General features: G+C 39.8%; 1 protein-coding gene and 1 long non-coding RNA gene across 4 annotated transcripts in view; both read left to right on the top strand.

Moving 5' to 3' along the window:
- NHSL1 (NHS like 1) overlaps positions 1–27,389 on the top strand; it is a 400,302-nt gene that overhangs the window by 76,625 nt on the left and 296,288 nt on the right. The window lies entirely within an intron of this gene.
- On the top strand, positions 214–18,477 carry LOC145521075 (uncharacterized). 2 transcript variants are annotated; one of them, XR_014065078.1, is made up of 3 exons: positions 242–418; positions 7,662–7,899; positions 18,116–18,477. It is a non-coding gene; the product is annotated as an uncharacterized LOC145521075 (long non-coding RNA). The 2 variants fall into 2 exon arrangements; XR_014065077.1 differs by lacking the exon at positions 18,116–18,477 and having other exon boundaries at positions 214–418; positions 7,662–8,999.

Genomic DNA, 27,389 nt, shown 5'->3' with positions numbered 1-27,389 from the left:
TCGACGAGCATGGAAAGGAAGACACATAGATGGGCTTTTATTTTGGGCTCAATGGCCCAGAAGCGGGGAGGATAAGGAAGGTAGGTGTGAAGGCAAGAACCGGAAATATACCTTTTCCGGAAGCTGCCCCGCCCGCTCCGTGAGTGTAATCTCCCACGCACTACAATTCCCAGCAAGCTGTTCGAACAAGCTTGGAGGCGGAACCAGAGTGTCGCCATAGCAACGGTTCCGGATTGTTTCTGAAACATCACCAGGATAAAGCAAAGTAAAGTTTTGGTTGGAAGGCAGCGTGAAAAACCGTGATTCTGTTTAGTGACCCTGATGCTGAGCCCTTAAATTAAATTCTATTACTGCTACTAAAAATAGCTACTGTTAGTCGTTTGACACGTTAACTGTAAACCTCACTAAAGTCTATAAGGTAGGTGTTAGAATCTGCGTTTCGAAATGAAGAATATGACACTGAAAAAGGCTGATAAATCCACGTCTCTCTTTCGCCAAGGCTGTTCCTCTCCACACAGACTGCCTCTGGAGAAGGAATTGAGGACTGAGAGAGATCGAACTCTCCTAAGTGAGGGGCGAATCCGTGTTTCATTCCCTAGTCTGGATGGCCTTCTCCGTGTGGGGGATGGGGATGGGGAGATTTTAGATTCATAAACTGTTAGACTGAAAAGACGAGACAGCAGCACGTACTTCTTCCTCATTGCTAGTGAGGAAACTATCTGGCATCGTATCCATGCCAGATACGCAAAGCAAAGCTGAACGCAGTTATCCTGGTTTCTAGTTTTACATGAATACTATTATATTTTGTATATTGATCTACAACTTGACTTGCCACCCAATTGTATGCTTTTGAGGTCTTTTTACATGAATGTAGATGGCTAGACTTCATTTGTCTTAATTATACTGTATTCTATCAAATAGGCTTGCTCCAAATTATTTGAGAATTCCCATAATGGTGGGTGTTTTTTTTGTTTCCCATTTTTTGCTGTTACAAGCAATGCTGTAGAGTGTGATCTTCTCAATATCTCAACTCATCTCTGAATTGTCTTATCTGTATGAGCAGAGCTTATAAACGGGTTTAATTTTGAGCTGTGTCAACCCATCTATTTGTCATCACAATAATAAATGGGAAGATCTGACCACACTAGAGCTGCACTGTAGCCTGGCAACAGTAGTTCAAGCTCAAGAGCAGCTGACTCTTTTAGATAAGTTCAGGTGATCTCTATTTTTCTCTAAGACCCATGCATTTAGTACCCATCTAAGCTCTGTGGTATTTGCATTTGCAACCCCAGATATAACATAAGGGTGCAAGAAGGTATTCTTTCAAATTACATAGTTCCATGTTCAAAGTTCTGTATTTAATATCTATTTTTGCCAGACACTTGTAAGAGATCAGGGGACATCCATGAACAAGATGGACAAGAGCCCTACAGTCAGAAATCTTATAACCTTGATAAAGGAAACAGACAATAAATTAGGCAAATAAGACAGTTTCATTTAGTGATCAGTGCTCTGAAATAACAGCTTAAGGTCATAGTTATTGTAAGGGTTGGGGTTCTAAAGGTGGAATGCTGGGGAAGCCCTCCTGAAAAGGCAACTTTGGTGGGGGAGATTGAGATATGAATGAAGGACAGGAGCCAGCCAGTGGGATGAGCATTCTTTGACAAAACATATACTAAAACCACAGGTCTTTAGGTACAAATAAGCTTGGCACATTTGAGGAGGCCAGTGGTCAGTGTGCTTGGATTGTACTGACTTAGGGACAGAGTGACATGAGACAGAGTCATAGAAGTACAATTTTGAGTGTGATTTCTTTTATTTGAAATATAGAGGCTTGAAAGAAATCTTGTTCTTTGAGACTTACTAGATTTTCCTTTATACTTAGAAATCCTTGCTTTGGATTGTTAAATGCGCACCTTGTATAAATTACTCTAATCAGATACTTTCTTCCTAAAGAGAGTAGATATTTCCAGAATAGGAGCTGTGATCAACAAGACCAATCCCCTCACCCCCCACTAATGTACTCTATAGCGTATTTTCAAGAATACTTTTTCTTGTGAAAATTTCAAACATGTACTAAAGAAGACAGAATAGTATAATGAATCCCCATGCACCCAACATCTAGCTGTTGATTCATGGCCAATCTTGTTTTATTTATATTCCTCCCATGATATTTTCTTCTCCCCAGTAATACACTGAGGCAAATCCCAGACATGACTGAATCTGTAATGTTTCAGTATGGATCTTTTAAAAACTTTATCACAATATCACCATTATTCCTAAAACAGCAATGCTGCTGCTGCTGCTGCTGCTGCTAAGTCACTTCAGTCGTGTCCAACTCTGTGCGACCCCATAGACGGCAGCCCACCAGGCTCTGCCGTCCCTGGGATTCTCCAGGCAAGAACACTGGAGTGGGTTGCCATTTCCTTCTCCAATACATTTAAGTGAAAAGTGAAAGTTAAGTCGCTCAGTCGTTTCTGACTCTTCGTGAGCCCATGGACTGAAGCCTACCAGGCTCCTCCGTCCATGGGATTTTCCAGGCAAGAGTACTGGAGTGGGATGCCATTGTCTTCTCCGAAAACAGCAATAATTACTTAATATTATCAAATATGCAGTCAGTGTTCAAATTTCCAATAGAATCATGCGTCATAATTTTTTCCACATTTTATTGACTCAGGAATATTTTTCTGTAAGGTCCTGGGCAATGAGTGGGTTTGGATGCCACTGTTGTGCATCTTTATTTGTTGAACTGAAGTCAGGCATTGTTTTTCCCCTTGAGATTACATTCCAAAGGAAAAGGTATATCAACCCAAATCAAATGGCTGCTTTACCTAGAAAATAGTCACTGCTTTATTGTCCCTTGTGGTTCTTTTAGGAAAGAGATTTTTTAACTTAGAAACCTGTGATTTTTTCTAAGGGTTCCTCCGTCTTCTTTTCCTCCCATGCCAGAAGCCCAGGCCAAGATAGATCAGTCTTAATGCTTCTTTGCATGCCTGGCTCAGGAAACAGCTAGTAAAAAAGGCTTAAAGCAGAAATGAGCTTGCCATATTCATGGAACTGAAAGAATGCCAGTCAATAGGGGTGTTCTGGACTTCGGTCTACTCTAAGATGTACTCTAAGATGTGGATCACAATAAACTGTGGAAAATTCTGAAAGAGATGGGAATACCAGACCATCTGACCTGTCTCTTGAGAAACCTGTATGCAGGTCAAGAAGCAACAGTTAGAACTGGACATGGAACAACAGACTGGTTCCAAATAGGAAAAGGAGTCCGTCAAGGCTGTATATTGTCACCCTGCTTATTTAACTTCTATGCAGAGTACATCATGAGAAACGCTGGGCTGGAAGAAACACAAGCTGGAATCAAGATTGCCGGGAGAAATATCAATAACCTCAGATATGTGGATGACACCACCCTTATGGCAGAAAGTGAAGAAGAACTAAAGAGCCTCTTGATGAAGGTGAAGGAGGAGAGTGAAAAAGTTGGCTTAAAGCTCAACATTCAGAAAACTAAGATCATGGCATCTGGTCCCATCACTCCATGGGAAATAGATGGGGAAACAGTGGAAACAGTGTCAGACTTTACTTTTTTGAGCTCCATAATCACTGCTGATGGTGACTGCAGCCATGAAATTAAAAGACGCTTACTCCTTGGAAGGAAGGTTATGGCCAACCTAGATAGCATGTTTAAAAGCAGAGACATTACTTTGCCAACAAAAGTACGTCTAGTCAAGGCTATGGTTTTTCCAGTGGTCATGTATGGATGTGAGAGTTGGACGGTGAAGAAAGCTGAGCACCGCAGAATTGATGCTTTTGAACTGTGGTGTTGGAGAAGACTCTAGAGAGTCCCTTGGACTGCAAGGAGATCCAATCAATCCATCCTAAGAGAGATCAATCCTGGGTGTTCATTGGAAGGTCTGATGTTGAAGCTGAAGCTCCAATACTTGGGCCACCTCATGCAAAGGGTTGACACATTGGAAAAGACCCTAATGCTGGGTAGGATTGGGGGCGGGAGGAGAAGGGGACGACAGAGGATGAGATGGTGGGATGGCATCACCGACTCGATGAACATGGGTTTGGGTAGACTCCGGGAGTTGGTGATGGACAGAGAGGCCTGGCGTGCTGCGATTCATGGGGTCGCAGAGAGTCGGACACGACTGAGCGACTGAACTGAACTGAACTGAACTGAAGATGTACATCTTAAGCTTTAGTGCAGGTTCCCAAAGTAAACAGAGAGATCTTTTAAATTGTAAGTATTTTACTGCTAGCTACTTTTGTAAAACAAACAAGAGGGTGAACAACAGGCATGAAAAGTTACAGACTTAGACATTTGCAAAGTCCTCACGTATATGGCCTTTGCTTAATCTGTCTCCTTCAGTAGGCTTTAAGTTCCTTGAGGACAGATATTTTTTTTTTAGTTTATTTTTGTATCTTAAGAACTTTGCCTTGTGCATTACATAGAACATGACATAAGGTGGGTACTCAAATGTATGTGTTACAAACAAATGAAGCTCACTAATTTTATTTCTGAAAGTAAAGTCATTCAAATAATCCTTCTTTAAACCCCAAAGTCCATAGATCTAGGCCCAGTCATAATGCCAGTCAGATGGCATCACTAATGGCCCAGGCAGTTGCTCGTTTTCCAGCTGGGCAGTTTGAGTTTGGGTACCGAAGTCTTCATACCAAGGGATCTAATGAAGGAACTAATTCTGACACTTTGGGAAGTTGTTGCCTGCCTGAGTGATTATTTTAAAAACCTAATATTTGGGATAGTGTCTTCCTGTGATTCTACAAAACTAAGGTTTTAATCCAGTTTCATATTCACATGTCCTTTTTAAGGGCAGGAGCAGTTAACAGGATTAGTGAGTGGTCATTTGCAAGATATGAGAACAATGCATCCTTCCAGTATCCTTTCTCCAAGTCTTGTCATAGGAGCACTCGGGCTTTAGAAGAAGCGCTGCATTATAGACTCAACCAGAAAGCAAAGGATACAATGGACCAGCTAATTAGCTATACTGTATTTCAGTCATTCCATCAGTTTTCTCTCTTGTTGCTGAATTTTAGTTGAGGCTCAGTAGTATTATCATGAAGCAAGATTAGGGTTAGGGTTAGAGAAAGTGGAAGCAGTGACAGATTTTATTTTCCTGGGCTCCAAAATCACAGGGTATTAAAAAGCGGAGACATCACTTTGCTGACAAAGATTCGTATAGTCAAAGCTATGGCTTTTCCAGTAGTCACGTACAGATGTGAGAGTTGGATCATAAAGCAAGCTGAGTGCCGAAAAATAGACGCTTTTGAATTGTGGTGCTGGAGAAGATTGAGAGTCTCTTGGACTGCAAGGAGATCAAACCAGTCCATCCTAAAATAAATCAACCCTGAATATTCACTGGAAGGACTGATGCTGAAGCTCCAGTACTTTGGCCACCTGCAAAGAGCCAACTCATTGGAAAAGACCCTGATGCTGGGAAAGATTGAAGGCAAAAGGAGAAGGGGGCAACAGAGGATGAGATGGTTAGATAGTATCACCAACTCAATGAACATAAATTTGAGCAAACTCCAGGAGATAGTGGAGGACAGGGGCGTGGAGTGCTACAGTCCTTGGGGTCACAAAGAGTCAGACACAACTTAGCAACTGAACAACAATAACAAACCACAAGATTGCTAAGAAATACCTGCAAGGGTGGATGAAGGAGGGACAAGAGGGAGGAAGAGAGGGTGGGAGGGGAAGGTAGTAAAGTAACAAGGAAATTTTAAAATGTTACAGAAAGCCTAAACTGTTATCATTCTATCTTTTAAGGAGTTGCTGTAATTCCTGTTAATGGGGGAAATAAACAGTTATATAGGGGAAAAAAATAAAGGCTGAGACTCTAGGTAGATGGCCCGTATGTGTCATAATGCAATAATGAGTGTTGGATATGCACAGGTGGACGTGACACTGAGTTTGGGAATATGAAGTTGAGAAAGTTGAATCATTCTGTATAATAAATTGGAGAAAGTTTTTCACTGTGGTAGAGGATGGGGGTGAAGAAGTATTGCAAATAGACAGCAAAAAAAAAAAAAAGGTGGGAAGAAGAGTCAAAATGATGGGAAGAAGGACTTTAAAAAGAGCAAGGAAGTCTATTCAATTTATCATTGTTAGTGTGGCTCTAAATTACACACACACACACATACACACACACACACACACACACACACACACACGTCCCCCCATGCTTCTAGATGTCAAAATAGGGCTTCCCTGGTGGTCTAGTGGTTAAGACTCTGCCCTGAAATGCAATGAGAAGCTTGTGCACCACAACAAAGAGTAGCCCCTGCTCGCTGCGACTAGGTAAAGCCCGCATGCAGTAATGAAGACCTAGCATAGCCAAAAATAAAACAAATAAATCTTTTTAAAAAACATCAAAATGAATCCCCGACAAGCTCTAAGCTTTGGGTAAATTAATCATTATGAAAACCAAGGGAAAAGCATTGTATTCTACATCTTCAGGAGGTTTGACGGAGAACAGGGGCAGCATGTATAGAACACTTAAGCAGTCCATAAACTGAACTATGTCAGATGAAGCAGGAGCTATGAGTCCAAGGTGAACAAGAAAACCGCAAGCCACAGTTTCCCCTACAATCTTAGAAAGACACGAATTTTCCACCATCTGAAGATTGGAGGTTTATATTAATTTCATTTTAACCTTAAAGGGCAAGAATACCTGGGATGACATCTGGTAATCCCCTGCTCTCTCCCACTAGTCTGTTAGCTGCCTGAAGGAAGAAGCTAGGTCTTATACAACTTTGTATTCCCAAAGTCTAGCATAGTGTCTGTCATACAGTAGAAACCTAGAAAGTGTTCAATAATGAATGAATAAATGAGGAGAAAGCTAAACTTATATAATGGCAAGTAGCAGAATGGTATTACTAATCAAGTGTCACCATAACTCAGATGACTGATGAATTAGAAATGACACTGATTCTTAGACATACCTATCTCTGGCCTCCAGGTGGCGGTATTATCTCATGTTAAATTGAGAATTGCATTTAACTTTTGAGGGAAAAAAAAGGAATTAAACAGTTCTGTAGCTTATTTCTGTAATTGTACTGAGCCAAAATTAGAATTAAAATTACTTACATGAGATTATAGATTTCTTCTCCAGTTTCAACACAAATGAGGATTACTGGTGGTTCTCTAATTCAAGCAGTTTCTAAAACCTTGAAGATATATTCAAATTGGTATACTTTGCATACAAAACACATATATTTCTTTAAAGTATGGAAATGTGTTGGAGGGGGCAGTTATATGTCTGGAAATAATCCATCTTCCAACAAATAAGGTGACCAGATTAAATACAGGATGGTCAGTTAAACTTGAATTTTAGATAAAGAATACTTTATTCATATAAGTATATCCCATGCAATATTGGGGACTGAAAGGGTATTTCTTTATCTGAAAATCATATCTAACTGGTCATCCTATATTTTGCTTTACTAAATCTGACAATCTTACCAACAGATATTTTGTTGTTGTCGTTCATTCCAAAATAAACAGAACTCCCCAGGTCTGCTGGGTGCTGCAGTGTTTCCTTATTTGGAGGGATAAAAAGGAAGTAGCTTGGTCGGGCGGGCTTCCTCACTTTAAGTCTAACTTCAGCACTCTTTGTACTCTACCCATGCAGATCTGAGTTCCTCAGCTGGGTGACTTATCTGCAGGAAATTGACCCCTCAAGCAAGTACAGATGGTAGAAACTGAAGTGGTGATTTTATACAAACACCGTTTTTTGGTTTTTTTTTTTTAATAGCACATGTGATTCTGTTTGCAAAAGCCAAACCGTGAATAAGTGAGATTCTAGATCCCGTCACCTCTAATACTTTTCAGAGGTACCAGATTTACAGCAGCGCTGGCAACAGAAATAGGTAAACTGCTTATGAAATAAATCCTGTTTCAAAAAAGTAAAGACTTTTCTGGTAAATTCAATCATATATTATAGTTTTATGTATATTTGCACTTTCAATATGGGCATTCCCTAACTTCTAGATAAAATGTGCTTTAAAATGTCATTTATAAAAATTTCTGTATTTAAGCTTTCCATAGAAACAATGTTATGAGTGGTAGATCTTCAGTTTACCTAGTAAAAGTGTATTTAATTATGTGACTGAAAAAAAAATTATGTGACTGAACCACTGTATTTGTAATTTAAAAGTTTAAGTATTTTTTTTAATACTCTTTAGTATTTTAAAGAGTAAGAAATATAGAAAAAAATTTAATATTGAATATTCATATTTGAGGAAATCTCCGTTAATGTGTTTGTTTTGCCCTTGCTCGGTCCCAGAAGCCATTCTAAGTGATTTAATTGAATTAACCCATTTAATCCTCATAGTAATCCTAGGAGGTAGATTTTGTTATGATCCCACATTACAGATCCTGGAGAAGGAAATGGCAACCCACTCCAGTATTCTTGCCTTGAGAATTCCTTGAACAGAGGACCCTGGTGGGCCACAGTCCATAGGGTCGCAGAGTCGGACACAACTGAAGCGACTTAGCGCACAAATTACAGATGAGCAAATGGGGTGAGGGTTAAGTAACTGCCTGAAGTCACACAGCTGCCAACTAGAACTGAGACTTGGGCCCACCCACAGCTGCATTAAGCCCTGTTCACCACAGCTATGTTGATGTGAATTCAGAGGTCAGTGGACCGTAAGAGAAGATGCTGAAGAGGGTATCTGATCTCCATCTGGGGTAGTACACCATATTGTTCACTGAGCCTGGAACAGTTCAAAGTGAAGGGCTGGTCTTTTCCTTAGCTTAGTTGTATTTTGAATACTCTTTTTATGCTTACCAACCTGAACATAACTGTTTTGGGGTTTATAGGTGCAATAAAGAATGTCAGTAAGGAGAAGAAAGATTTACCTGAGGGAATTGGATAAGAGTTAATAAAAGGTGAAAGAAGATTAGGGAGCACATGTGTGAGGAAGAAATTTCTGGAGTGGAAATAGCTGAGACCCAAAAAGAAAAATCAAAAGTAGAAGAATTTGACTTTGTATAATTATCTACCTGAAAAAAAAAGAAGTGGGAGAGATGTTGCCCTGGATTATTGCTAATTTTATGTAACTCGTCCAGATTTGTGATAGCCTGAGGTGGTTCATGCATGATCCAGTCATATCCATGGTGCACTTCCCAAAGGACATTGCTCAAGGCAACAGTCTCTCCAGTGCTAAGGGAAGAGTCAAACTCCAGTCCCCACCTAGTCATCTTTAGATGCCCTTTCCACCATTTATCCTCTCCCAAAGAGATAAGAGATAGGAGAGTGGAGGGGAGAGAATCCCAGACTTACCATTCAGGGCCTCTGACCTTGCTACCTGACTAGTTGGATAACCTTTGGGCCCTGTTTCCTAAGCTAGGAAAACAGGCATGATATTACCCACTCTGTGATGTAAGCACCCAACAGATATTAGCTGTGACCCCATTTAATCTTCACAACTCTGTGACATAAGTATCATTCCCATTTTACAGATGTGTAAAAGGAGGCTCAAGTGAGTGCGTGGTGGAGATAGGGTGAAACCCTGACATTTACCCCTGATTGCTGTTGCTCTCTCCTCTGCAGTGCTGCCTGCAGTAGAAAATGCAACCACGGAAATAAAATGGATTACATCCCCCCCATGGTGAAAATAAAATAAAACCTTTTTCTACTTTAGCCCTGAGAAATAAGAAAAAAGAATATTATAAAACATTTCTTTAAAAATAAAATATTTTTTCCTAAGACAACAAGAATGGGAAGATCTTTTCAAAGCAAAATACAATGTTTGTAACACCCCCAAAACTTTTAAATTATGAACAAGTAGACTGTTGTAGCCTTCATTCATTATAGTAACTTTTATTTTTGAATCATTCCTTATTATGCAAGTAATACAAGCTTGTGCATTCAACTTCTATTTACTGAGCATCTACTATATGTCAAATATTTTTCTAGGCTCAGTGAACAATACAGACAAAAGTCCCCATTCTCATGGAGCTTGTACTCAAATGTAGACATGACAGATTGTAAAAATAACCCTAATAACCAAATCACTTCTATAAAATAGAAAGGATGAGTATTATGGGGAAAAATAGCCCTGGGAAAGAGGCATAGGGTCATGGATAGGCAGTTGCAATTTTGGATAGGGAGGTACACAAGGGAAGGCCTAATTGAGTGAGTGAGTTTTGAGCAAAGACTTGAAGAAAGGGAGCGGGTGAGTCATGAGAATACCTGGGGTAAGAGCACAGGAAGGAACAGCGCCGTGGCAGAAGGTAGGAGCAGGCTTGGTGTGTAAAGAAGACCAGTAAGGGGGTTGAGCTGGTTTGAGAGGGGTGAGCACAGGAAAGGGCAAGTGGTGAAGTGAGAGAGATAAGGCTTTGTGGATGGGAGCATCGGAAGGAGTGACGGGTCATGTGGGACCCAGTGACCTGTTTTTATGGTTTGGGCTTCTTCCCTTTGAGAGATGGAAGCATCTGGGGAGTTTTGAGCAGAGGACAGACGTGATCTGGCCATCATGTGGATAGATCACCACCTCGGGGGAGATTGTGGGAATGGAGGAGAGGAGCAGGGAGACCAATCTGGAGACCATCCAGGTGATCCACGTGAGAGGAGACAGTGCCTGGACCAGGAGGGCAGCTGGAAGGAGGTGAGAAGTGGTCAAAACCTAGATCCATTCTGGAAGTGAAAGTAACAAGGCTTATGGAGAGATTGGATATGGGATGTGGGAAGATGAGTCTAGTTTTTGGCCTGAGCAAATGCAAGGAAGGATTTGCCATAGACTAAGATGGTATGTACAGGAGACAGGGATCAAGAAAATCCCCATGGAAAAGAAATGCAAAAAAGCAAAATGGCTGTCTGAGGAGGCCTTACAGATAGCTGGGAAGAGAAGAGAAGTGAAAAGCAAAGGGGAAAAGGAAAGATAGTCCCATCTGAATGCAGAGTTCCAAAGAATAGCAAGGAGAGATAAGAAAGCCTTCCTCAGCGATCAGTGCAAAGAAATAGAGGAAAACAACAGATTGGGAAAGACTAGAGATCTCTTCAAGAAAATTAGAGATACCAAAGGAACATTTCATGCAAAGATAGGCTCGATAAAGGACAGAAATGGTATGGACCTAACAGAAGCAGAAGATATTAAGAAGCCGTGGCAAGAATACACAGAAGAACTGTACAAAAAAGATCTTCATGACCCAGATAATCATGATGGTGTGATCACTCACCTAGAGCCAGACATCCTGGAATGTGAAGTCAGGTGGGCCTTAGAAAGCATCACTACGAACAAAGCTAGTGGAGGTGATGGAATTCCAGTGGAGCGATTTCAAATCCTGAAAGATGATGCTGTGAAAGTGCTGCACTCGATATGCCAGCAAATTTGGAAAACTCAGCAGTGGCCACAGGACTGGAAAAGGTCAGTTTTCATTCCAATCCCAAAGAAAGGCAATGCCAAAGAATGCTCAAACTACCGCACAATTGCACTCATCTCACATGCTAGTAAAGTAATGCTCAAAATTCTCCAAGCCAGGCTTCAGCAATACGTGAACCGTGAACTTCCAGATGTTCAAGCTGGTTTTAGAAAAGGCAGAGGAACCAGACATCAAATTGCCAATATCCGCTGGATCATTGAAAAAGCAAGAGAGTTCCAGAAAAACATCCATTTCTGCTTTATTGACTATGCCAAAGCCTTTGACTGTGTAGATCACAATAAACTGTGGAAAATTCTGAAAGAGATGGGAATACCAGACCATCTGACCTGCCTCTTGAGAAACCTGTATGCAGGTCAGGAAGCAACAATTAGAACTGGACATGGAACAACAGACTGGTTCCAAATAGGAAAAGGAGTACGTCAAGGCTGTATATTGTCACCCTGCTTATTTAACTTCTATGCAGAGTACATCATGAGAAATGCTGGGCTAGAAGAAACACAAGCTGGAATCAAGATTGCCAGGAGAAATATCAATAACCTCAGATATACAGATGACACCACCCTTATGGCAGAGAGTGAAGAAGAACTAAAGAGCCTCTTAATGAAGGTGAAAGAGGAGAGTGAAAAAGTTGGCTTAAAGCTCAACGTTCAGAAAACTAATATCATGACATCTGGTCCCATCACTCCATGGGAAATAGATGGGGAAACAGTGGAAACAGTGTCAGACTTTATTTTTTGGGGCTCCAGAATCACTGCTGATGGTGACTGCAGCCATGAAATTAAAAGACGCTTACTCCTTGGAAGGAAGGTTATGGCCAACCTAGATAGCATATTTAAAAGCAGAGACATTACTTTGCCAACAAAAGTCCATCTAGTCAAGGCTATGGTTTTTCCAGTGGTCATGTATGGATGTGAGAGTTGGACGGTGAAGAAAGCTGAGCGCCGCAGAATTGATGTTTTTGAACTGTGGTGTTGGAGAAGACTCTTGAGAGTCCCTTGGACTGCAAGGAGATCCAATCAATCCATCCTAAAAGAGATCAATCCTGGGTGTTCATTGGAAGGTCTGATGTTGAACTTGAAACTCCAATACTTTGACCACCTCATGCGAAGAGTTGACTCATTGGAAAAGACCCTAATGCTGGGTAGGACTGGGGGCGGGAGGAGAAGGGGACGACAGAGGATGAGATGGTTGGATGGCATCACCGACTCGATGGACATGGGTTTGGGTAAACTCCGGGAGTTGGTGATGGACAGGGAGGCCTGGCGTGCTGCAATTCATGGGGTCACAAAGAGTCGGACACGACTGAGCGACTGAACTGAACTGAAGATGGTATGACTTGTGTGTTGGAGGTCAGGGAGGGCAGGAAGTTCATTTGGAGATATGTTACACTTGAGTTGGTGTTTTAGGCATTCAGGTGGCAATGTTGAGGAAACAGTTGTATATTTAAGTCTGGAGCTCTGATCTAGCCTGGATGTATATATTTGTTCATTACATACATGATACCTACAGCCATGAAACCTGATGAGATCACCAAGAGAATCCAGAGAGCGAACACTTGTAAGGAGTGAGCCTTGGGAAAAAAGGAACTGGCAAAACTAGGAGACTGAGACAGAAAAGACTAGAGAAGGAGAAAATTAAAAATTACTACAGACAATGGGTATGCCATAAACGTCTTAGTATATCGTATTCCAGACTTTTTTTCCTTGCTGCATATGGCTTCCTTTTTTAAAAGTTCACTTAGAAATATAATCCAAAATTTCACTTTATAGATGCCTCTAAAATTAATTTTGAGTAGATTAATACATGTATGTGATATTAAAATGAAAGGTAATAAAAGTTTATGATGAAAAGGAGCTCTCTCTTCTACACAGCCTTGTTATTGGTCTCATCACACACATGGGCAGTATATGAATGTATATATATATGTGTGTACACACATGTATTCATACACACACTTAGGATATGCACACTGTTCTTTCACTTTCTCTTTTTACTTCACAGTGTATCTTAGATTCTGTTCCATATTGACATGTGTAGAACTTGTATCTTGTAGATATAGTAGTATATTAAGATTGATGTGATAGCTCCCCAGGTTATTCCAGTCAAAACTGTCAAGTGATTTTTTCTGGAGAGGCCGCCACCACTGCATTTGCCTGAGCTTTAGGCCTGTCTTTCCTTTCATCCTACTAATCATTCAGTTCTTAGTTTCTTCTTTTTCTTCCTATAGAAACATATCCACCATGGATTATTGCCTCTCGTGATTTCTTCCTTCTTTGTCATGTGGAAACATAGTTGTTCACTCACTAAATATTTATTAAGGATTTTCTACCTCTCTGGAATATGGTGTAAAGTAGGGGACAGAATCTACAGGAACTCCTGTCAAACTGGAGATTGCAGGATTATAAGCAAGTGGTTACAATGCCACACTATAAATATAATGCAGTAAGAGAGAGAGGAATGGAATGCTTTGGGAGAATGGGGTAGGCATGGGGGGAAAAGAAGCAGCTAACTAGGCATGAAAGATGAAGCTACTATAAGAAAGACAATTTATATATATAATATATATATGTGTGTGTATATATGTAAAATACATAGGTTTCCCAGGTGGGTTAGTGGTAAAAACCTGCCTGACAAAGCAGGAGACCTAAGAGATGAAGATTTGATCCCTGGGTCATGAAGATCCCCTGGAGGAGGGTATGACAATTCACTCCAGTATTCTTGCCTGGAGAATTCCATGGACAGAGGAGTTTGGTGGGCTACAGTACATGGGGCTGCAAAGAGTCAGACATGACTGAATGACTAACACACTACTTAGGCACCTCTTGGTTTTGTCAGTTTCTTGGACTTTCCTTGTTTTGATGACCTTGACAGCTGTGAAGTAGGTCAGTGTATTGCAGGATGCCTCACTATTGGAACTTATCTGATGTTTTTCTCATGATTAGACGAGGGTTATAGGTTCTGGAGAGGAAGAAGTTATATGCCATCTTCATCGTATCTATTATGCTTTATAACCTACTTTTCACTCAAAAATATATCAAATGCATATTTTCTACTCTCTCTCTATATATATATGTGTATATATATATAAATCTATAGCATTCTTAATGGTGAGAATAATATTCTGTTGTATGGATGTAGCAAAATTCATTTAACTAATCACCACCTCTTACTGGAAACTGTAGCATTTTCACTATTACAACAAATGCTACTCTCTCTGGATATTTGTACAAACATCCTTGCAAATTTGTTGGAGGATTTCCTTCTTAGGTTAGGTCCTGAGCTATGGTGCTGTTAAGGTAAATAGTATTCACTTTTTCTTAGTTTTTTAAAATGCTTTTGATACATAATACTAAAATGCCCTCCAGAATACTTATTAATTTGAACTTCTAGCAATCATGTCTCAGTGCTCTGTTTCCCAACATTCTAGGTAATGCTGATTATTATTCTTTTCAATCTTTATTATTTATTATGTTTGACTATTCATTATTCTTTTCAACCTCTGTCAACTATAGTAGAAAATGTATCATGTTGCATTATATTTGTATATTATTTTCTGCTAGACAATGAGCTCCTAAAGGAGAAAGACTGTATCTTCTTCATTTGCCAATAGGTAGAGTATAAGTTACTGCCTGAAAGAAGTAGGGGATGTGAGCTGACAAGAGAATCCATGCTAAGGAGGGAAAGGGTTTTCACCATCCCTGGGTGCAATTGCATCCTCTGGGCCAGTGACCTGTGTGCATTATGCAAACAAAAGGTGTGACCCTAATAATGTGAGCTTCAGACCGGGAAGGAGAGAAGTCTACACTAGACCGAAAGAAAGTATCAGGATCTTGCCATTTTCCTCAAATAACAAGCATGATGGCTGGGGATTTATTTTACCAACTCTAAAAAGGGAAGATCACCTGATAGTTCCTTTAAGCTGTAATACTATTAAAGCATTACATAGCACAGCTTTTTAAAACACTTAGATAATAGTTGTGATTTCCAGATCAAAAAGAAAAACTTTTAGTCATAGTATCTTGTATTTGTGACCTTACTTATCAGTCAGAGCTACCAAAAATTTTGTTCTTCTTTTTTTCTGCATACTTCTCCAATGTTTTATTTATTTATTTATTTGTGTTATTGTTGTTCAGTCTGTAAGTCATGTCCGACTCTTCACGACCCCATGCACTGCAGCAAGCCAGGGTCCCCTGTTCTCCATTATCTCCCAGATTCATACCGCTTCTTATCAAACCTTGACTTTCTCCCCTTTCCCATACCTTGCTCTTTTAAATCTTGATGTCACTTATAAATGTATTGTGTAGCCTTAATGATGTTAATAAATGTCATTGTTTCTATTTGTTACTAGAAGAGGATGCTACACAGAAAGGAAAGGAATCTGTATTTTCATAGTAAATACTTTTAGTTTTGTTTTCCAATTTTGCAAGATTGACTCATTTAGTGGGTCTGAAAAAAAAAAAAAACAATGTTTTTGAGCCTAATGGTAATTTATCTCACTCCTAAAAGTGAAAGTGGAAGTGTTAGTCACTCAGTCATATCCCACTCTTTGCAACCCCATGGTCTATAGCCCCACCAGGTTCCTCTGTCCTTGGAATTTTCCAGACTCCTCTGTCCATGGAATTCTCCAGGCAAGAATACTGGAGTGGGTAGCCATTCTGTTCTCAAGGGATCTTCCCGACCCAGGGACTGAACCTGGGTCTTCTGCATACCAGGCAGATTCCTTACTGTCTGAGCTACCAGGGAAGTCCTCGTGGGACTCCTAAGATTATTAAATTTTTCACTTTCAGTGGGAGATTTCCTTAAAGTGATGCTATTTAGAGAATTTGCACATCTAAGAATTTCCATTATATTCTTCACAGGGGCTTCACCATCCCTCCCAGTTATCACTTAACCTCTCTGGGTTATAGGAGTGCCCTTACTATTCCTCCAGTCTAGACTGGCCAAGAGGCTGACAGCAAGTTGTAAGATAGGATGAAAAAAAGAGAACAATCATCCTTAGGACATGATGAAGAAAAATTTTAAAAATCTAGACAGGTTCCTGGAGTAGGAAATGCTGTAGTATTAAAACTAACTTCACAGTTTGAATCTTTTTATGATCTATAATAAATCTCAATAGCTAAATCCATCAGCAGAGAAAATAACTGATGCAATTTTATTACATAAAAGAGAGAGGTTTACAAGACTGTGATAAAATATCAAAACAAGTATTTTGCAGTGAAACAAACCAAACCATTGTCTTGTTCATTCATTAGTTAATTTATAACAAAATTATTTTTCCTTTATATACATATGGAACTACTGGCATTTAAGTTCAGTGTTTTAAAATTATGTCTAATTTGTTTTTCTTATGTCCTTAGTAATTTCTCTTACTAATTGTCTTTGTTTGGTTATTTAACAATTATCCAGTAATTCCTTTCATTGAAGCATTGTGAATAATAATGATATTTGAAGAAGTAGCAGTCTCTATTGAAGTTAAGTTAGTTTATGTTTTAATGACATAGTTTTTGTTGCTATGTTATATTTATTATTCACCCAACCAGGCCTAGACAACCTTATTATTAACTCCTAATCTAGAATTGAGAAATGTGTTAAGATAAATAGAAGTCAAAAGAATAAGGAAAAGGAAACACTGAGGAAATTAAACGTCATTTGAATTATCAACGTGGTCTACCAGAGAAGGCAATGGCAACCCACAACTGAGTGACTTCACTTTCACTTTTCACTTTCATGCACTGGAGAAGGAAATGGCAACCCACTCCAGTGTTCTTGCCTGGAGAATCCCAGGGACGGCGGAGCCTGGTGGGCTGCCGTTTATGGGGTCGCACAGGGTCGGACACGACTGAAACGACTTAGCAGCAGCAGCAGTAGCAGCAGCTACCTGAGACTGTAATGGAGAGACAAGGAGGGGATCAGAATTGAGTTACAAGTAGCCTCTTACTGTTTCTATCTTTAAAGCATCAAACTTGATAAGGATGAATGCTCCCTTGACAATCTGAGGAAAGGAACTTGGGGTTCAAAGTCTCCTCAGTCACACTGGAGTTTAGGCATTTAATGATGAATTGATAATTATCAGGAATTTAGGTAAACTAAAATGAAAATAACTGACTGAATTCCATCACTTCAGTTACAGAAGGTTAAAGTTTTTAGAATAATTAGAGTATTACAGCTACACTAAATCTTTCAAATATGAAGTTAGGTATATAAAATTCCCAATAATATATTTCAGGAAAGAAGTTCCCCAGGACCTATGAACCTTCTTGGCAGAGTAACATGCGAAATAATGTCAGCCTAGTCAGATGTTTTGAAAAAACAAGACTTTAGTGGGAAGGATAAATTTAGCCATTGTATAAGTCAGTCAAGACTTTTTGAATGACTGTGAGCTCACGATGGCAGAGGCAAAGTTTCCCACAGAAAAAAAAAATGAGAGAACAGTGTTCTCTCTTCCTAAACTCTCTTCCCATCAGGTCCCTGCCTTCCTCAAAAGCCCACTGTCCTTTCCTCTTTTTTAGAGAGGTGTCTCCCCAAATCTGTGCCATGGGAACACTGCTATTCTAAAATATAGTAATAGATTGTGCTGAAAAATAGATGCCTATGGGAAAAAAAAAGAATTCTAAAATGTGTTTTTAATTCTATGTATGTAAGAAAAACTCTAAACACCTTTAAGAAATCATTAATATGAAACAATTTGTCTTTAAGAAATGGAATGGCAACTTCTGTACATCAAAAACCAGTTTAAAGTCTTCCCTGGTGGTCCAGTGGTTAAGAATCTGCCTTGCAATGCAAAGGATGCCAGTTCAATCCCTGGTCCAGGAAGATCCCACATGCTGAGGGGCCACATGCACCACAACTACTGACCCTGCACTCTAGAGCCCTTGAGCCGAAACTACTGAAGCCCACCCGGCCTAGAGCCAGTGCTCCACTCAAGAGAAGCCACTGCAATGAGAAGCCTGTATACCACAAATAGAAAGTAGCCCCCACTAGCCATAACCGGAGAAGTCCTGTGCACAGCAACAAGACTCAGTACAACCACAAATAAATAAACATTTGTAAAAGTTGGATTAATTATTTTTTTTAAAAAAAACAACACTTTAAAAAAGTTAAAAGACAGGTGTTGGCCCATGCAGACCTTTGGGAAGGAGGTGCAGGCCTAGTATAAAATTCTGTTCGAATGAAGTGAAAGAGAACAATGCAGGACTCCAGCCCACTGGTGCCTTTACATTGGATTGACTTTGGCTATGCAGCACTGGTTGCCCCAGGTGGGATCAACTGGCTATGCAAAAGCAGGCAGTGTCCCATCCCTGGCTGCCGGGCTCCTCTTCGGACCTGGGTACCTATCAGCTGTCTCAGGATCCAGAACATTTTGCTTTTCCTAGTTACTTCTGTAACCTTGGCTGGCATTATGGGAATGAGATTCAGCCACTGTGCCAGTTTGCTGACGGTCACCAAACTTGGAGTTAGTGTCTTGGGTAAACTCCATCAGTAATAGTCATGGCCCAGCTTGGACTCAGGAAGAATTTGTAAACTTTCACTATTTTTATTGTTAAGCTAAATAAATATAGCATTTTCACGTACTCTTTTACTTAAAACAAAAACAGACAAGAAAACAGCACTAAACTTTGCAGAGAAAAAAATCAGTCATCATGATGACAACCCTAAGGAGGTAGGTAGAATGTAACACAAGAGTTCCTTCCTATCATACCCTCGTACAATTTGATTCTTGTATGTTGGTGTTATCTGTTCTTTCTGTATCTCTAGGTAAAATCTCCAGGGATAGAATGTTAGGGTGTCACCATTGGAGCATCCAAAGCTCTGTGCCCTACTCAACCCCCAAAGCTCAATGTATACTCAAGGAACAGTGTGAAAAGTATCTCTTAATGAGATTTAGGATATCTGTTCTTTAGCTTAACCTACAGCAAAGACCTACTTTGAAATAATGTTAAAATCAATTAAAATAAAGTTTACTGTAAATAAAAAAACCTTTAAAGACCATTGAGACTGGAGTTTACATGCTGCACATTTAAGTGGCAGAAGATTGGTATCAAGAATATATAAAAATATTAGCAAAAGATATGAACAGGTAATTCACAGAAGAGAAAATTAAAATGATCAATGAACATGAAAAGATGCTCAAATTCACTAGAGATAGAGGGAATGCAAATTGAAACTGAAAATACCATTTCATACTCAGATTGGCAGAAAACTGAAAAGTCGGATAATGTTGAGTGTTGTGAAGAATGTGAAACAACAGATGGGAGTATGAATAAGTACCACCCTGGAGAGTTGATTGGCACTATCTAGTAAATTAAAGATGTGTTTCACTCATGGTTCAATATTTTTGCTTCTAAGTACAAGAACATGCACAAGAAAATAGACACAAAAATGTTTATCACAGTATTGTAATAGCAAGAATTACAAGTAATATACAGAGCTTTCATGGTGAAAGTGAAAGTTGCTCAGTCGTGTCCAACTCTGAATACTCCAGAATACTGCAGTGAGTAGCCTTTCCCTTCTCAGGGGATCTTCCCAATCCAGGGATTGAACCCAGGTCTCCTGCATTGCAGGCGGATTCTTTACTAGCTGGGCTATCAGGGAAGCCCAAGAATACTGGAGTGGGTAGCCTATCCCTTCTCCAGGGGATCTTCCTGACCCAGGAATTGAACTGGAGTCTCCTGCATTGGCAGGCGGATTCTTTTCCAACTGAGCTATGGTGGCTCAGTGGTAAGGAATCGGCCTGCCAATGCAGGAGACTTGGGTTTGATCCTTGGATCAGGAAGATCCCTTGCAGAAGGGAATGGCCACCCACTCCAGTATTCTTGCCTGGGAAATCCCACGGACAGAGGAGCCTGGTGGGCTACAGTCCATGGGGTCACAAAAGAGGCGGACATGACTTAGCATCTAAACAACAACAGTGGGGGCAGGGAGGCAGGATGGTGAGATGAACTATTGAAAATATTCAGTGATTTTTGGAAGAGTATTTCACAAGTACTTGGACATTACAGCATATGCAGTACTCCATCTGCTACTATGCACCTTGTAAAATGTCATTTTTGTTTTGTGAAAACAAAATGAAGGAGCAGGCTTGATGCAGCACCTGATATGAGAACCTGATCTGTAACATTACCTTTAGCACCAAACAGCCACATTATGGGGAGAAAAAAAGGACCCTTTTCACATTTAAAAATATTTTTGTATGTTATTTTGTAGAGTAAAGATATAATATGAGACATCTTAACAGATCATTCGTTCTTAGTAAAATATTTTGATTTCTATGAGTGGACCTGTTAAAAATGGACAAAACCCAAATTTGATAATTTCTTATCATTCATCTGAGGGGACAGTTTTGGCTGCCTACTTTAATTTGGCCAGGAACTGTAACTACGGATTTTCTGATGGTATTACATTGAGATGTTATTACATGAAAAAGCACTGACATCCTGATGGTCATCTGTGAATACATTATCATGTTAAAAAGCGCACTGGGGTCAGTTTGCTTTGACAGGGGATCAACTCTTGACCCCTGTCAAGCTGGTTCCCAGCCACTCTGCTTCCCCCTTTTGTGACTCTTCCTTTAGCCAAAGTATTCTGTCCTTTGTCCCCTGGTTCCTTTTCATTTCATTTACATTTTCAAGACTTTGTTCTTGTTCCTTTTCTCATTTGGACTCCTCCCACTCCACTTTCAGAACTATGCTTAAATGGCCAGAACAGATCTGCCTTTTCCTTTAAGCTTTCACTGACTGTTCCCAGCTGCAGTGACTTTAAACTCCACCGAAATCCTATCATGTGCCATTTCTTTATCTCACTTGATCATTATCATTTACTAGAAGCAGAATGTAGGATAACAGCTTCCCAATGATATCCATATCCTAATCCCTAGAACCTGAGAGGATGTTAAGTTACATGGTAAAGAAGCATTAAGATTGCAGATGGCACTAAAGTTATAAATCAGGTGATCTTAAAGTAGGCAGATTATCCTGGATTATGCAGATATAATCATAAAACAGTCCTTTAAAAAATGGAAGAGGCAGAAGAGGGAACCAGAAAGATGCAGTGTGAGGACTCAGTCTGACATTGATAGCTTTGAAGGAGGCCATGAGCCAGGGAATGTGGATAGCTTCTAGGAGTTGGAAAAGACAAGAATATGGATACTCCCACAAGGGTGTCTAAGAGGAATGCAAGCCGTATTGATACCTTGATTGTAGCCAAGTAAGATCCACTGAAGACTTGTGACCTCCCAAACTGTAAGATAATAAATTCGTATTGTTTAAATTACTAAGTTTGTGAAAATATGTTACAGCAACGTTAGGAAACTAATGTACTGGGATTACTTAGTTATCTTTTTAGGTATTTTGACATCATCCTCTTATATGATTTTAAGTTCTGAGAAGATGGGTACCAAGCCTTAAGTATCTTTATGGGCCAAATTTATAGCAGGGTCTTGAGCACAGAAAGTATCACAATCTGATTCTAAGAACTCAGGGAGGAGAAGGGAGAGTTCACCCCCTAAGAAACTATGTACTGGTTTTTAGATGTCCCATCTGCACACACTGGCTCTATTCACAGGGAAATCTTTCTCAGCTTTTCTAGTTCTGATGGTGGCCATGAGTGTTTACGGTGGTATTAAACAGCTTTCCTGAACAAACTTGAAGGGGAGGCTGTAGCTTATGCAGCTTCCTAATGAGTTGTTTATTCAATGCACATGATACAAAGGGCTTCAGATTGCTGTTAAAAATGTGCTTCTGTTGCTTCACTAATGCCTGCAAAGCCAGTAGTCAGCATTTACAGTGTGCTTATTAAGAGCCAGGTATGATTCTAAGTGCTTTACATATATATATATTATCTCATTTCACTTTATAACCCTGTAAGTGGAGCTTGTGATCTTCTCCATTTGGAGGAAACTGAGAGACAGAGACCGTACGCTGCCTAATAACACAGAATTTGTAAGTAGTGGAGCAGTGATTTAACCCTAGGCAGATGGTCTCCAGAACCCAAGCTTTGAATTTTAACTTATGCAAACATAGCAGTTTATCATAAAATCCTTCATACCTCAGGCCTGTAGTGTTTAGGTAAAAGTTCAAAAAACAAATGTTAACTACAGGTGGCTCCTATTCATTTTTCCTACCTCTTTCCAATCAGATTTGTTTCCTGATCAGGATTTGGAAAATTTACCCAATGGGCATCCCTAACATTTCTGAGTTATTAGCTCTTTTGGAAGTTCAGATAGGTATAGCATAATTCATTCTACTTACATACAGGATGAACATTTAGATTTGAAATTCAATTTGATATTTGGGTTCCTAAAAATTATGTTTTTATTCCATTTGTTTACATTAGAGTCTTATCCATAACATACTACTCACCAAGAAATAAACAGTAAATATATCTGGTTGGTTGAAATTTTGGGTGATTTTTATGTTCTTTGACCTTTGTTTTCCAAATTTGCTTCATGAATGTGAAACTCTTATAATGAAAAATTGCCGTATAAATGTTAGATCACAAAATGTTTCATACTACATAGGTTCTGTTTTTCTTCTATGCTGTTTTAAAATGTATTCCTATCTTATTGATACTACTTCAGTGACATCATTCTATATTTTAAAAATTAATTAATTAATATTATTTTTTGCTGCTGCGCTGGATCTTCATTGCTGCACAAGGGCTTTCTCTACTTGTGGCAAACAGGGGCTACTCTGTAGCTGCAGTGCAGGGGCTTTTCACTGTGGTGGCTTATCTTGTTATGGAGCACAGGCTCTGGGGCGCACAGGCTTCAGTAGTTGTGGTGTATGGGCTTAGTTGTTCCATAACACGTGATATCTTCCCAGATGAGGGATTGAACCTGTGTCCCCTGCATTGGCAGGTGAACTCTTAACCACTGGACCACCATGGAAGCCCCCATCCTATTCTTTAATATGTAGATATTACAGTTTACCTTGCCTGTATCTAATCATCTTTTTTTCACATTTCAGTTGTGAGAAAAAAATTCCACAGTAAGCATCTTTGTAACTAAATATCTATGTACTTTCATTATTTCCTTAAGATACACTTCTAAATGTGAAAATGCTACGCCAAGTATTTGCAGGTTTTTAGAGCAAATTTTCATGGAATTTTAAATATATGCCAAATTTCCTTTCAGAAACTTTGTATTACCTTTCTCTTCTCCACTAATAGTGTTTGAAAGGTTAGATTTCCCCTTCTCTTGACAATACTGGATACTGAAAGTGAAAGTCACTCAGTCGTGTCTGACTCTTTGTGACCCCATGGACTATACAGTTCATGGAATTCTTCAGGCCAGAATGCTGGAATGGGTAGCCTTTTCCTTCTCCAGGGGATCTTCCCAACCCAGGGATTGGTCTCTCACATTGCAGGCGGATTTTCTGCCAGCTGAGCCACAAGGGAAACCCATGTTTTAGTATATGTAGCTTTAGTATTCCATAGAATAAAGCTACAACATTTAACTTATTCCTTCTAATGATGAAGACATAGCTTGCCACCAGCTCTCCTCTGTGATAGAAGGTATTAGTGTGACTATGCCGGTATATGTCCACAGACACCACTGGATGAGTGTCTTTGGGACAGGGTTCTCAACCATTTCTGTGCTGTGACCTCTGTAGCAATCTGGTGAAGCCAGTAGACTCATCTCAAAATGTGTTTTTAAATGTATATGATAAAATACATGGGATTACAAAAGGAATGCTTCTTTTTTAATGAATTTAATGTGTAATAACTAGCCATAAATAATAATGAAAACATTTATGATTTCTATTCATACCAATGTCACAAATGCTATCAATATTAGTGTGGTTTGTTGTTTATATACATAATCAAAGAAAATGCTAGATTTCTTTAATATAAATTAACTCTTCCTTTGGGAGAATTTCCCTTTGCCCGCATGTTTCTGGGCACCTCCTGGGTGGAGTTAGCTGTGCCTGCATTCCATTTTTGGCTCACACCAACATACTGAGTGAACATGTCTGACAATCAAGGCTGTGTTTTATCTTCCTCCATCATTTGGTCATAGGTGCAAAGTGAGGCATCAGTACAATAAAAGTAGGAGATATGGGCACTTGGACCACCTGTTTATGTAATTTACTTGAACCCTAGAGTCATGCTGGACCGGATCCTCTATGTACCACTTACATTTTATGATGGGTTACTGCTACATCCATCTGAATTTATGGCTTAATGGATCTTTTAAACTCTCATTCATGATGTGTAGGTTGCTTAGATCACACAGTCATTTGATGTCTCATGACAGTCTCTACTGGGGCCTAGCTTTTCAAATGACAAGTTGTTCTCCGCTGCCAAAGACATCACTTCCTACCAGAATCCTAGGGTCTGAGTTGCAACTCTCCTATTGAGGTTCTCCAGTGATCCTTAACATCCTCTTTTTAAATAAAATTTTTTTAAGTTGATATGTTGTATTTTCATTTTTATTCAGTCCAAGAAATTTTCTTCCTCTTATTCTTTTGGCTGCAAAGTATGCAGTATCTCAACTCCCTGACCAGAGGTCGAACCTGCCACTCTGCAGTGGAAGCTCAGAATCTTAACCATCAGACTTCCAGGGAAGCCCCTGAGTCTTAACATCATTAAATCCTTAAATATCAAGGATACACCTAATCTCACTGGTTCTTGGTTAACATATGACTTGAGTGACTTAAAACTGTAGATGCACATTCTCTTCCTTTAGGCCCCACTCAAAGCTTGCAGTCTTTTGAACTGCTTAATAAATGGGTTAGGGTAGTATTTCCAAGTTTAGTATTATATTGCCTCCAAAATCTAAAGAGACCCTAAGCTCTGTGCCCCTTGGTGGTGGTGGTACAAGGACAAAAACTTGTTCTATTCCTTAGGCGGCCTGTCTGTGACATCACAGACTACTGGCCCTCTAAAAGTTTCACCGAAGTAGCAAACCTGTGAATCTTTGTATTGTTTATCTCCCACTCTCTGGCATGCAAGGTTCTTACTAAGGCATCCAGAATAGTTGTCACTTTCTATTCACCAAGTCTACTTAGCATGATGTCATAGTGGACCAGCTTGATTTTCTGGAGAATATCAAGATGATCAGGAATTTGGAGACAATATTATGAAGAAAGCAGAAGTATTTAAAAGCCCTAAGTCAAGACAGTAAAATGTACTGCTGTCTTTCTCACGTAAATTTTTTGGATCCTCTTTATTGTTGGGCAAGAGCTGTATACTGTATAGCAGAGCTTGTGTTGATCATTTCTTTTTAACAAACTATATCCAGTCCATCAGTTTCAGTTGGAGCTAGCAAGAGGTTAAGTTTAAAATATCACCATTAACCAACATGATCTATCTGGTGTTTGCAGGTGCCATACAGGTGAATTAAACAGGGAAACCAACACTCTGAATCCTCTAAATATTTGAGTTGTGTGAATTCTTGAAATTCCTCATGAGATGTGTTTGGTTTGCTATCTTCACACTTAGACTGACTACAATGGGGGACATTTTCAAGGATTTCTTTGTAGCCTTTCTTACCACGTTAACTTTTACATAGTAGGTCATGGAATGTGAAAATTCTGCCAAATGATAAGTATGTCCATTCAAATTTCACTCTTGGGGACTGGAGAAATAACCACAGAATAGGTTATTTCCTACCTTTAGGATTCTATTCTATTCTGCAGAGTTTTGGGGATCATAGTAACAATGGACTTGTGCCAAGCATAAAGACGTTACCTGACACCCATTAAGTCCTTACCCACGCAGAGGTCTATGATGGCATCTTGTGTCTGACTCTGTGTCAGTTCAGACCCTATTCTGTAACCGTCCTCACAAAATCTAGGAAGAGGGCCTTCCTATGTGGTTTAGTGGTAGCTTAGTGGTGGAGAATCTGCCTGCCAATGCAGGACACACGGGTCTGATTCCTGATCCAGGAAGATCCCACATGCCACAGAGCAATTAAGCCTGTGCACCACAACTATTGAACCTGTGCTCTAGAGTCTGGAACTACTGAAGCTCTAGAGCCCTGGAGCCTGTGCTCCACAACAAAAGAAGCCACCGCAATGAGAAGCACATGCGCTGCAACTAGAGCTTAGCCCCCACTCTCCGCAACTAGAGAAAAGCTTGTGCAGCAACAAAGACCCAGTGCAACCAAAAATCAAGTAATTAATTAATTTTTAAGAAGTGTAGAAAGACTATTTTCTCCACTGTAAAGTTTCTATCATAAATGGCTGCAAAAGCTTTTGAAGAAAGACTGTGATTGGGTATCCCTCTGTCTTGCTCCTAGGAAGGTCATAGTCTATAACCATTGCCACAGCTTCTGTAAAGACACTGTGTTTGCTACTGTAGCCTTGCTGTCTATTACAGTAATTATGTCCATGTTGACTCTGTCAAGTGCCATTCCCAGGACCCCACTGTTCTAGAATTCTGTCATCTCTGCTCGTTTCAAGGCAGCATCTCTTCAACACATAGAGGAAATGTGTCGTTGAATTTCTCAAAGATCCCAATGCAAACTTCTCCTTTTTATAAAATTTTTTGGCTGCACTGGGTGTTAGTTGTGGCATGCAGGATCTTTTACTTGCAGCATGCAAACTTAGTTGCAGCATGTGGGATCTAGTTCCCTGACCAGGGAGTGAAGCCAGGAGCATTGGGAACATAAAGTTTTAGCTACTGGACCACCAGGGAAGTCCCCCAATGCAAACTTCTTGATGTGTTTCTTATCCATTCAGTGAACTAAGGGTCCTTTAGGACTTCCTGGGGAATATGGTCAGATAGTGAATTCTTGAATCATTTGTAAGAAGTGTGGTAAATCTATCTTAACATTTTCACCCCCACTGAGCTTTATGACCTCTTCTTCACTGCAAAGCAGTTCTGGCATCTTGACCTTGCTTACAGTAAGACATCTCGCTGGCCACACTTCAAGAGCCCATCTCAGCAGCATGTTAGGGTAATTCCAGATTTCCTTTGCAGGAGGCATAACCCCAGGACACAGGAGAGTGCTCCAGTGTGGATGAGTTCT

The sequence above is a fragment of the Giraffa tippelskirchi genome, chromosome 9, assembly GCF_054371585.1.
Source record: "Giraffa tippelskirchi isolate mGirTip1 chromosome 9, T2T-mGirTip1v1.2.pri, whole genome shotgun sequence".
In the NCBI taxonomy this organism is placed as follows: Eukaryota; Metazoa; Chordata; class Mammalia; order Artiodactyla; family Giraffidae; genus Giraffa; species Giraffa tippelskirchi.
The sequence above is the reverse complement of the archived record's forward strand: the minus strand, read 5'-3'. Positions and strand labels throughout refer to the sequence as shown.